General features: G+C 33.7%; 1 pseudogene; it reads left to right on the forward strand.

The window, feature by feature from the left end:
* The first annotated feature begins 564 nt into the window (after positions 1 to 564).
* Positions 565 to 7139, forward strand: LOC102593386 (aromatic-L-amino-acid decarboxylase-like; annotated as a pseudogene).
* The last annotated feature ends 4650 nt before the right edge of the window (positions 7140 to 11789 follow it).

Genomic DNA, 11789 nt, shown 5'->3' on the forward strand with positions numbered 1-11789 from the left:
CTTGGACAGTACTCACTCCAATGCCTTGCAATTGATAATCACAAATTCTATTCTCTTCACTACAATTTGAATTCCATCTTCAGTTACACCTTTGTAAGCACCTCCAAATTCACCACGACCAAGATGATTCTCTGGTGTAAAATTATTGGTTACTCTCGAAAGATCTTGGGTTGAAATGACAAAGTTTCCACTACATGTGTTACAAGTGCATTTCTTGCGTCACACGCGTATCTCGTGCATTACATGTGTACATTATGTGTGTTACACGTGCATTATGCGCGTCACATGTATATCTCACGCATTACACGTGAATTTTGTGCATCATATGTGTATCTCATGTGTTACATGCATGGAATTCACGTGTTACATGTGCATTTTGTGCGTCACACATGCATTATGTGCATCACATGTGTATCTCATGCATTACACGTGAATTTTGTGCATCATATGTGTATCTCATGTGTGGAATTCATGTGTTACATGTGCATTATGTGTGTCACACGTGTATCTCGTACATCACACGTATATCTAGTGCACCACATGTGTATCTCTCGTACGTCTAATATGTCTTATTACTTCAATCAACACGAATATGAGAATTTAGGTGTTGATTATATCAGAAAGTTTGTAGTCTACGGTTCTGATCAAACGTACTCTACGCATAGCAAAGCCTACAAAATAGCTGGTATTTTCCCATGCAATAGTCGTGTGGTACCAACTTCTATTGAAAGCGATTTCGCTTTATCTCCTGTAGTCCTACGTGGAATTATTGAAGTTGATGTTGCTGCTGGAGTGGTCCCATTTTTCCTCTATGCTACTGTTGGCACCACTTCCACAACAACAGTTGATCCTCTCAGCCAGCTGACTGAATTCAACATTTGGCTACACGTGGATGCTGCTTATGGAGGCAGCACGTGTATATGTCCAGAGTTTAGACAATATCTCGATGGAATTTAACGAGCGAATTTGTTAAGCCTAAGCCCATATAAATGACTACTAAGTTACTTAGATTGTTGTTGCATATGGGTGAAAGAACCAAGTGTGTTAATCAAGGCATTGCGCACCAATCCCGAGTAATAAACGATCCGAATACGACTCGATTGTTGATTACAAAGACTGGCAAATCGTTACGGGACGAAAGTTCAAGTCTCTCCAATTATGGTTCGTCATGCGTAGTTATGGTGTAGCCAATCTTCAAAGCCACATTAGGTCTGATGTTCGTATGGCTAAAAAATTCGAAGGGTTCATTAGGTCTGATTCGAGGTTTGATGTTGTCGTGCCACGACGTTTTTCACTTGTGTGCTTCTGGTTTAACTTGAACAAGGAACATGAACCGGGGTAAACCAAGTTTTTAAACAAGAAATTGCTTGATAGTGTAAATTTGACGGGTCGAATTTACATGACACACACAATAGTGGGTGGAATATACATGTCAAGGTTTGCAGTAGGTGCTACGTTCACAGAGGACAGACATGTAATTTCAGCTTGGAAGTTGATTAAGGAGTCAGCCAAGGCTTTGCTGAAAAAAAGTGTGTTTTAAAAAAAATGGAAGAAGAAGAAGAGTAAAGAGAGAGATAAAATAAATGTTTGGATTGTGTGTTAATTTATGTATAGGCATTTGTGATTGTTTTGTAAACTTGTTCACAAGTAGATACTTAAACTTATACAAAGTTGAAAAAAATACACATCTAGAAGAATGTTTTATGATTTGAGGTGAAGCTCTGGTGTGCCATATATTACGCAGTAATCCATCTCTCGAGCAACTTATTTCCTTGTTCAATGGAGTATGTAACCCAAGAGTGAAACTAAACCTTGGAAACCACATATATTTCTGCTTGGAATTCATCCAATAATGTCTTGCAGTTGATAATCACATATTCTATTCTCTTCACTACAATTTAAATTTTATCTTCAGTTACACCATTGTAAAAACCTTCAAAACCACCACGACCAAGCTCATTAATTCTCCGGTGCAAAGTTATTGGTTACTCTCCCACGAAGATCTTGGGTTGAAATGACTAGGTTTCCACTGCATGCGTTACAAGTGCATGCATATCTTGTGTCACACGTGTATGTATCTCATATGTTACATGCGTGCATTTTATGAGTTACACAAGCATTACATTACACGTGCATTTTGTGCGTCACATGTCTATCTCGTGTGTCATATGCGTTCAATTCATGTGTTACATGTGCATCACACGTGTATCTCGTGCATCAATCAACATGATATAAGTTTTTAAATCAATTTTAAACATTATTATCTTATACACACTCTTCAATTAATTTTTTTAATTTGAAACATATATAGCAGCGATAAACATTAAGAAGAGATTTGAAAAAACAAAAATCAGAGATACTATCCCAATATTTCACACTAAGGAAAGAATAGTAAGAACTTCGAATATAAGCTAATTTCGAAGAAACAATATATAATCTTTCAACGAAACAATATATGATCAAGAAGACTAAAATTATATAAAATTAATTTTAACGGTCTAAAATACTTGACAGCTAAAAGTTGAAACCCATTAAAAGGAAGTAGAAAAAATGAAATAAGGTCATCTCTTTACTATATTACAAGAGTGAGGGTATCAACATGTGTGCTTTAGGTCATAAATTTATTTTATTGAGGGCAGTTTTGTCACTACAACTAATAGTCCTATTCTCAATATTATTCCACGTGGTTTTGGTTGCCATCTCAATGTTACAGATGGCTTTCATGCCAAATTCCTCATTCCTATATTATGTTCATCCTTTGTCTTCTCTCTTTGCTTACCCAAAAACTACACTTTTGCCTTTTTATATATAAATTGATTGAATATTATTCCCAAAAGAAATAATATTATGTATGAAGACGATTAATTAGTACAAGTAGAAGAAGGAGATGAACAAAAAAAATGCAATTTTGGGAATTTCTAATGAATTGGAAGTGCTGGAATTTTAATTAGGGAATGATGTGAACATTTCAAAAAGTAGATTCTTAAATTCAAATGGTGCTTCTTAACCGTCTGTGTTATTATTACTATTATCAATTGAACCTTGCATTTTCCATTGCTAAATAGCTTAACAAATTTGAAATTTCCAGGTATACAGTTTTTTTTTCAATTCAATTAATTGTTTTCTTCTTAGATAGTGGACTACGAAAGTCACTTGTGAGCAATAGTCATTGTTAGGGAAGTCGTGGGGTTATTATTTTTATACTACCTTTTAGTTATGAGTATTCTGTAATTAGATCATATTTCGATGCTAATTTAATTTGGCATGAAGTTTAAAAAGAAAGACTTTTATTTGAAATTTATAATTTAAATTAAGTGATAGATATTTGTGTCTTATAAACTATAATGAGTATTTTAAAATTGAATTATTATTAAATATATAAATATGCCTTTTTTAAAAATTAACTTAAAAAGAAAAATAAATCGTATAAATTTAGAGACACTATAAATATATTTTTGTAGTCCTTAATTATTATAACTACTAGAAGTTCATGATCATGGAAAGTTTTGGTTGCTTTACATGTTCCTGTGATTTGAAGAGAGAGTTGAGGGGATGAGCAACACTATATATATTTTAGTAGTCCTTAATTATCAAAAATAGCCTAATTACTCTTCATAGCTATAGTTTGATAATTACAATTCGTCCCTACATGTTAATGGGAGGAGAGAGGTGAGTGAGACTGGGAGAGAGAGGAGAGAGAACAGCGAGAGAGGGCAAAGAGTGGGAGAGAGGTAAATCATATATTTATATCGGTTAGATAATTGTATATTATACATATGTATTTGTATATATGGCAAGCGAGATTGGGAGAGAGAGAAAAGAGGCGAGCGAGGTTGGGAGAGGAAGGAGAGAGGCTAGCGAGAGAGGGCAGAGAGTGGGAGAGAGGTGAATTGTATATGTATATCAGTTAGATAATTGCATATTATACATATGTATTTGTATATATGGCAAGCGAGATTGGAAGAGGGAGGAGAGAGGCGAGCGAGATTGGGAGAGGGAGAAGAAAGGCGAGCGAAAGAGGGCAGAGAATGGGAGAGAGGTGAATTGTATATGTATATCAGTTAGATAATTGCATATTATACATATGTATTTGTATATTCTGGCGAATTATACATATACAAACGTGGCTAATATATAAACTCGAAGTCAGCCCACGTAATTAATGTATAATGTTAGTCGCGAGTGGTAATTATAGCAAACTATAGCTATGATGAGTAATTAAGTAGTATAAGTTTGCTTAACCACATAATTTTCCCTTATTTTATACTACCTTTTAGTTATGAGTATTCTTTAATTAGATCATATTTCGATGCTAATTTAATTTAGCCTGAAGTTTGAAAAGAAGGACTTTTATTTGAAATTTATAATTTAAATTAAGTGACATATATTTGTGTCTTATAAACTATAATGAGTATTTTAAAATTAAATTATTATTAAATATATAAATATGTCCTTTTTTAAAAATTAACTTAAAAAGAAAAGTAATTCGTATAAATTTAGAGACACTATATATATTTTAGTAGTCCTTTATTATTATAACAACTATAAGTTCATGATCATGGAAAGTTTTGGTTGCTTTACATGTTCCTGTGATTTGAAGAGAGAGTTGAGGGGATGAAATGCAAAGACATTTTCTTTTATTTGTGTGTTAATTTAGTGTATAAATTATTTATAAAATACCGGCCAACAATGTCAGTACTGTAGCTAGCTTGAGTTGAAAATTTGGTTACCTTATTCTTGGTGTCATTTTCCATTCCCACACAATATTGTGCATTGTTAATATTCACTTGTCTTAATTTATGCGATGTATAAATAATTTACTGTAAATAAATATTTACCCAAAATGTTTTAGTTATCCAGATCATAAGTAACTGTTTCTTTCAAATTGAAATTTAAGAAATGATATCTAGATAAATATTGGGCCCGTTCGTGCACGGGCATCATTTGTCTAGTTTCATCTTAATTCATCAGTAATAATGACTCATTTTTGTCTAAATAGACAGTACTAACTCAAACTCCTTTCTAGTTCATGTATTTCTATCTTGCACCATATGAAATGAGAGAGAAAATTTTTCACTTCTTCAATGGCCTTCTAAGGGGAATGATCCATGTGGTCCTCCAGCATGGGGGCATTTTCTGTATAAAATTCAGCCGAGCTTACAATTTTTTCTTGCATGTCTTGCAATATAGTTGGACACGTGCCTCATTTTTTGGTAAATTCTAATTTCTCACTATTTTAAAGCTGTCAAATACTGTTTAAGCAGTAATATACCAAAAAAAATTGTGGTTCAGAGCTTCAAATTTTGTGGTTGAGTAATTCAGATAAACCTAGAATGACTGGTTCAATCGACGTATATATAGTTGGTATTATGCATCAGCTTATGTTGTAATGGCTCCAAGACAATGATTTTAGTGGACAAATTCTTGATACAATTGGTGATTTGAATTTCCTTAAAGGATCTTAGTTTAAATGAAAATCAACTCATTGTTTTGATTCCACAAGGATTGGTGAATCTAAACTTGACTATGTTAAACTTGAGCGATAATATGCTAATAAGTCTTATCCCAAAGTTTAAAGTTGCTAATTCTATACATTCCTCAATTTCTTTCAGTTAATTCAACTCCCCGCGGTATTCCTTGTGCTCGTCAAGTTAACACACTATTAGATCGTCTTGGTGGTTGGAATTATACGGTCAAACTTGCTTTCGAATAGTCCGATAATGATCTATGTACATGTCCTTGGAATAAGGTGTAAGTTTTGGGTCATGGGTCACCTATTTGGATCGATTCGACCCAATCTGTTTTGCCTTATCCAATTTAATTAATTGATTAATTAATTATTTGGATAATCCTTATAAAAGGATAAGGGAGAACAGTTAACCTCCCCTTAAAAGACTCCTAGTGGGAGTCACATTAGGGTGAACGTGAAAAGAGAAGACAAAAAGAACAAAAACAAAAACAACAAACAATATCACTCTTAGATCAAAGACATCCAACAAAAGGACATTTAGTTTGTGAATCAAACTTTGATTCCTAGTGATTCAAAGAGGGACTTGAGTGCAATCCTGTCAAAGTAGTTAAATCAACGACTTCCGCTGCAAGTTACAAGGTACACATCTTATCGTTCTTTTGATCTATATATCTTACATTGGTATCAGAGTCATCGTTAATTATCTCATAATTCGCTACTTCCATGTACATTAACTATATTATTGATAAAAAATAAATTGTAATTTTTTTCTTAAAAATCAGTGAATAGATAAATAATTGGAATATGTTAAGTTTTTTTTTAAGACTATTTGAATGTGGATTAATTATATGGTAAATAGGATTCAAAATCCTATTTGATTCTGACTCATATTGTAGATAGGATTCCTTGTCCTACAAAGAAACAAATTATGTAATTTCTTTTGAAAAACTGCTTCTATTTGCAGCAGTCTGAAAATTGGTTGTACAATAATTTTGGCCGAATCTTACTTTATCATGATCTGCTCGTTTGTAGCTTTCCGAAAATATATTATTATAAAAAATGGATATAAAATGAGTGAGATATGAATTTTTGAAAGTTGGCTTTTTTTTACTGTTTTCTGGAAAGACTGCTTCTGTTTGTAGCGATCTGGAAATTCAGTGTACAGTTTTTTGGTTTGAAACATAATTTTTCGTGATCTACTCGTTTGTAGCTTTTCGAAAATATATTATTATAGAAAAACAAATTTAAAATGAGTGAGATATGAATTTTTGAAGTTGGGCTGAAAAAAAAACGTTTTTTAAAAAAAAAAAAAAATTGAGAAAGTTTTGTGTTCTTTTAGGATTATTCTTTTTCAAAAAGAAGATGTGTCCTTTTTAGGATTTTATTGGTCTTGTTTATTTGTTTAGTCTTTATGTTCCTTAAGTAGTTTTTTTTGTGTCTTCTACAAATGAAAGTGACATATGTTGTCACATTGAATGGTTCAGTCATTCTTATTGTTTCCTTGTTCCTATTTCAGACATGGCTGAACAGGAACAAATTCGAGTTATTCCAAGTGGGAATTCTCGAAGAGCAAAAGGACAATGTAGAAGAGCACATCGCTGTAGGACAAGTTTTCGGGGGAGAGAAAACATACGGATTGGTGTTCCAAGGGCGACACATAATCTGTTAAGAAATCAAAGGGCCATTCAAAGAAAAAAAGAAAAAGATCTAAAAGAGTTTATGTCTTTGAAGATGGATCATCTTGACTCTTTATTGGACTTCCTCGGATCCTTTGTCATGAAATTTGAAGAGGTTAATAAAAGTGTCATTCAAGTTACAGAGAGGAAAGCATACAATTTTTGTTCCTTACTAGAATACTAGAAGAATGAACTGAATGAAACTTGTATCGATATTGGGGATAATGAACCATTATGGGTGTATACAATAAATATAGGAGTTAAGTGGGTAAAACTTCACAACATAATCATAGTTTAGTATGAAATTCTGTTGTTTATTCATTACAAACTATGTGATGAACATCCTTGATTATGCTTTAATGTGATTTTTGAGTTTTATCCTCTTTTTTTTTTGTGAATAAGTGGATTATTATTCTATTGCACATTGTCATATGGTGTTTGATTATTAGACATGCAAATCTGTGTGATTATAATCTAAAATATACTAGTGTACACATTAAGAAATTAGTTTCAAATTTTGGTTACATATTTAATTCGTAGATGATGATTGGATGCTTACGTGTCTTTTCGATTTTACATTTAAATATGAAACCTTTAGGAGAATTGATTTGCTTAAATGTGTATTTCACATGCATAAATGATTAAAAATTCTTTCTTGATTATATCTCAAAACAGACAGGGCATTAAAAAGTATCATTGCTGACTTAAACAAAGGTGAAAAACTTAACGGTGGCAATCACAACATCTAGAGTCGTAAAATATGGTATGTACTAGAAGAGCAAAATACTTTGAAAGGTATAAATCATGTTTTGAATCAACTAGAAGAGGGTAATTATGCACAACACATAAGGAATCTTGAAACTTACAAAGCTTGGAAAAAAAGCTAATTCCACTGCACGTGGAATAATAGTTAGTTATGTGGTTGATGACCTCATACATGAATGTGAGGAATTCCCAACTGCTCATGCTATGTGGGCACATCTGCAAGGAACTTATGGGGGTACGTCTGTAACCCGCCTCCGACAATTGACTATCAAATTTGACACTTACAAAAAATGTCATGATCAAAATATCAAACAACACCTTAGGGTGATTTCAAACATGATAGCTCAACTCAAGAGTGTTGGTCATGTTCTTTCAAATGAGCAACAAGTTCAGGTAGTGATTCAGTGTCTTCCCAATAATTGGGAACATTCGAAGATTAACTTGACCCATAATGGCAGTATCAAAACGTTTTCTGATGTTGCACGTCATATTGAACTTGAAGATGAGTGCCTCGGTGATGCTAAAGATGCTTCTAATGCCTTTGTGGCAGAGTCAAGTGGTACAAAATCTTCAGGCTTCAAGCGTAAGAAAAATTGGAAATGGAATGGGAAAGACAAAGAGACTGGAGAAGGACCCTCTAAGAAAAAGAAGAAGCCAAATTCCAAGAAAGGAAACAGTTTTTCAAGAACAGAGACAAGAGTAAAATGAAGTGGTACAATTGCCAAGAATTGGGGCATTTTGCTTGTGAATGTACCGAGCCCAAAAAGGTAGCATTTCTAAACGCATCTCTAAGTGCAACATGTGTTTCTAGCACTTCTTTACTAACTGAAACTTATCCTATGTGGATTGTAGACTAAGGATCCACCGACCACGTGAGTCGAGATCGAGAAGCATTTGTGGAGTTTCATCGAGTTTCATCTAAATCAAGGTGGACCTACATGAGAAATAATGCGAAACTAGAAGTCAAAGGGAAAGGCACTTGCAAAGTAGACTTGTGTGGTGGCCATTCTTTGATGAAACTTCGTATCTGTGTTTGTTCTTTTAGACGTTGGTTTTGATTTGTTTTTTAGTCGGAATGGTGTTAGAATAACTCTAGATAATGTTTATATGGTTTTGGACTTCGTTATGACTGTTTTATCGTATTAGATTGTCATCCTTCAACGTATGACTATTATGTTGACCGTTGTGTAATGGCATGTTATTCAAGTAACAATGATATTGATGTTATTACATGGCATGCAAGATTAGGTCACATAGGGAAAGATCGAATGAATAGGTTGGCAAAAGGACATTTAGGATCTTTCAGCAAAAGTGATATGCCAACTTGTGAAAATTGTCTTGCTGGAAAGATTACGCGTAAACTATTTGGGAAGGTTAAAAGAGCTGAGTTTCCGCTTTAATTAATTAATTTTGATATTTGTGGTCCAATCAACGTGAAGGCAAGGTATGGTGCTACATACTTCGTTACATTTATTGATGATTTCACGAGCTTTGGTTATGTTTATTTGAATTCTCATAAATCTGAAGCACTTGAGTGATTTAAAAGATATATGAATGAAGTTGAAAATCAATTAGATAAAAGCATAAAGGCTTTAAGAACTAACTGAGGACGTGAATATTTGTCAAAACAATTTGAAGAATTATGTGTTGAAAAAGGGTATTATCAGACAATTAACTACTCCTTATACACCTCAACAAAATGGTGTGGCTGAAAGAAGGGCTAAAACATTATTGGACATGACAAGATCAGTGATGGCGCAGGCAAATTTGTCTATCTCTTTCTGGGGAGATGCATTATTGACTGCGGCTTACATATTGAACAAAGTGCCTTCAAAATCAGTTTCTTCCACTCTTTATGAACTTTGGACTGGTCACAAAACAAACCTGAATGATCTACGATCGTGGGGTTGTGCAACATTTATTTAAAGATCGCTTTGGTGAGTTTGGTAAACTAAGTCCAAAAGGAAAGAAATGTATCTTTATAAGGTACTCTGAACGCTCCAAAGGGTATGTGTTCATCGATGAATTGGAGGATGGAAATATTACTGAAATTGCATCACGAGATGTCAGAGTTTTGGAAAATGATTTTCCCAAAAAGGGTGAAATAGATGAAGTTGAGCCTCTCTACGAAATGTTGAATTCAGAAGATCAGGTAATGTTGTTAAGACATATTTGATAATTCAATGGATCATGAAATGATTTCTGGTCCAAGTGGGAGTTATGAATCCCAAAATACTATAGAGGAATCTGAACTTCAAATACGTAAGAGTACAATAAAAGGTGTACCTAAATGATCTTATGAGATTGAGGATTATGTTTTCTTGGTATCTCCAACAGAATTGGATGAACCTAATTCTGTAACTGAGGCCATATCGAGCCCTAAAAGAGATGAATGGTTAAAAGTGATGAAAGAGGAATTAGAGTTCATGAAAACCAATAAAGTTTGGGATCTAGTTGACCTTCCTAAGGAACATAAAGCTATTGGGAATAAATGGATTCTCAAAGTTAAACGCAAATTGGATGGGTCGATAGAAAGACACAAAGCAAGATTGGTGGCAAAAGGTTTTACACAAGAAGTTGGAATAGACTATGAGAAACTTTTTCACCAGTTGTGAAGTTTACCTCCATACGATTAATTTTAGCTATTTTTGCACGTTTAGATCTAGAATTACACCAAATGGATGTGAAGACCGCTTTTCTCAATAGAGAATTAAATGCGGAAATCTATATGGAACAACTAGTAGGTTTCGCTGTTAAAGGTCAAGAAAAGAAAGTTTATAAATTGAAAAGATCAATTTATAACCTAAAGAAATCTTCAAGGCAATGGTACTTGAGATTACATAAGGAGGAGATGTCATTTGATTTCACCATGATCGATGAAGACCATTGCATCTATGTGAAAAAGTCCAATGAAAATTTTGTAATTCTTTCTCTTTACGTAGATGATATTTTATTAGCTGGAAATAATTTGGAGTATGTGAAAACTGTCAAGTCATGGCTTTCAAAATCATTTGATATGAAAGATATGGGTAAAGTAGACTATATATTGGGTGTTAAGATCCAAAGAAAACATTCCAAGAAATTTTTGAGTTTATCTCAAGAAACTTATATAAAGAAAATATTGGAACGTTTTCGAACGAATAGTTGCAAATCCATGTGTCACGCCCCGAGCTACCCCCCGAGACGCGGACACGGGACCTAGGACCACAAGTGATCCCAAGCTAACCCTGCTGACATGATCATGAGCATACTAAATATAATCTGAATAATAAAAACTATGCGGAAGCTAAATCATAAGTAAGATGAAAAGATGGGGAATACCCATATACTATAACTGAGATAAAATGAAAACTGATGAGTTTAATACAAGGAAGATATTACCTCAATACTAAGCTGAATCTATCTATGTCTGAAATAAGCCTCTAAACTGACTAGAAATGTTGGGACATGCCCCAACTAGATCTAGCAAAACTGAAACTAAAGACTAAAAGCGATAAAGATAAACATATCACTAGTCCTCGAAAAATGAGGACTCACCACTGATGCTGCTGAACTGAAGATCGGGAATCGATCTAAGCGTGATCTGGATACTGAGAACCTGAACCTACATCACGAGAAGATGTAGCGCACGTATGCGTCAGTACTTGAAAGGTACTGAGCATGCATGATAGAGTATAGCTGAAAAAACATATAACTGAACAAAGAAATAAAGCAATGAAATAATCTGAACATGATATAGATACTGAAAAATACTGAATACTGAGCTAACTGATGCAATGACCAAATTTATAACATGCTGAGACTGAATACTGACTGTACTGAAATATGGTCAATGCAATAGAGTCTGACTGAACTGTGGGAGCTACTAATAACCAACA

This window comes from Solanum tuberosum, unplaced genomic scaffold, assembly GCF_000226075.1.
Source record: "Solanum tuberosum cultivar DM 1-3 516 R44 unplaced genomic scaffold, SolTub_3.0 scf00236, whole genome shotgun sequence".
Taxonomy (NCBI): Eukaryota; Viridiplantae; Streptophyta; class Magnoliopsida; order Solanales; family Solanaceae; genus Solanum; species Solanum tuberosum.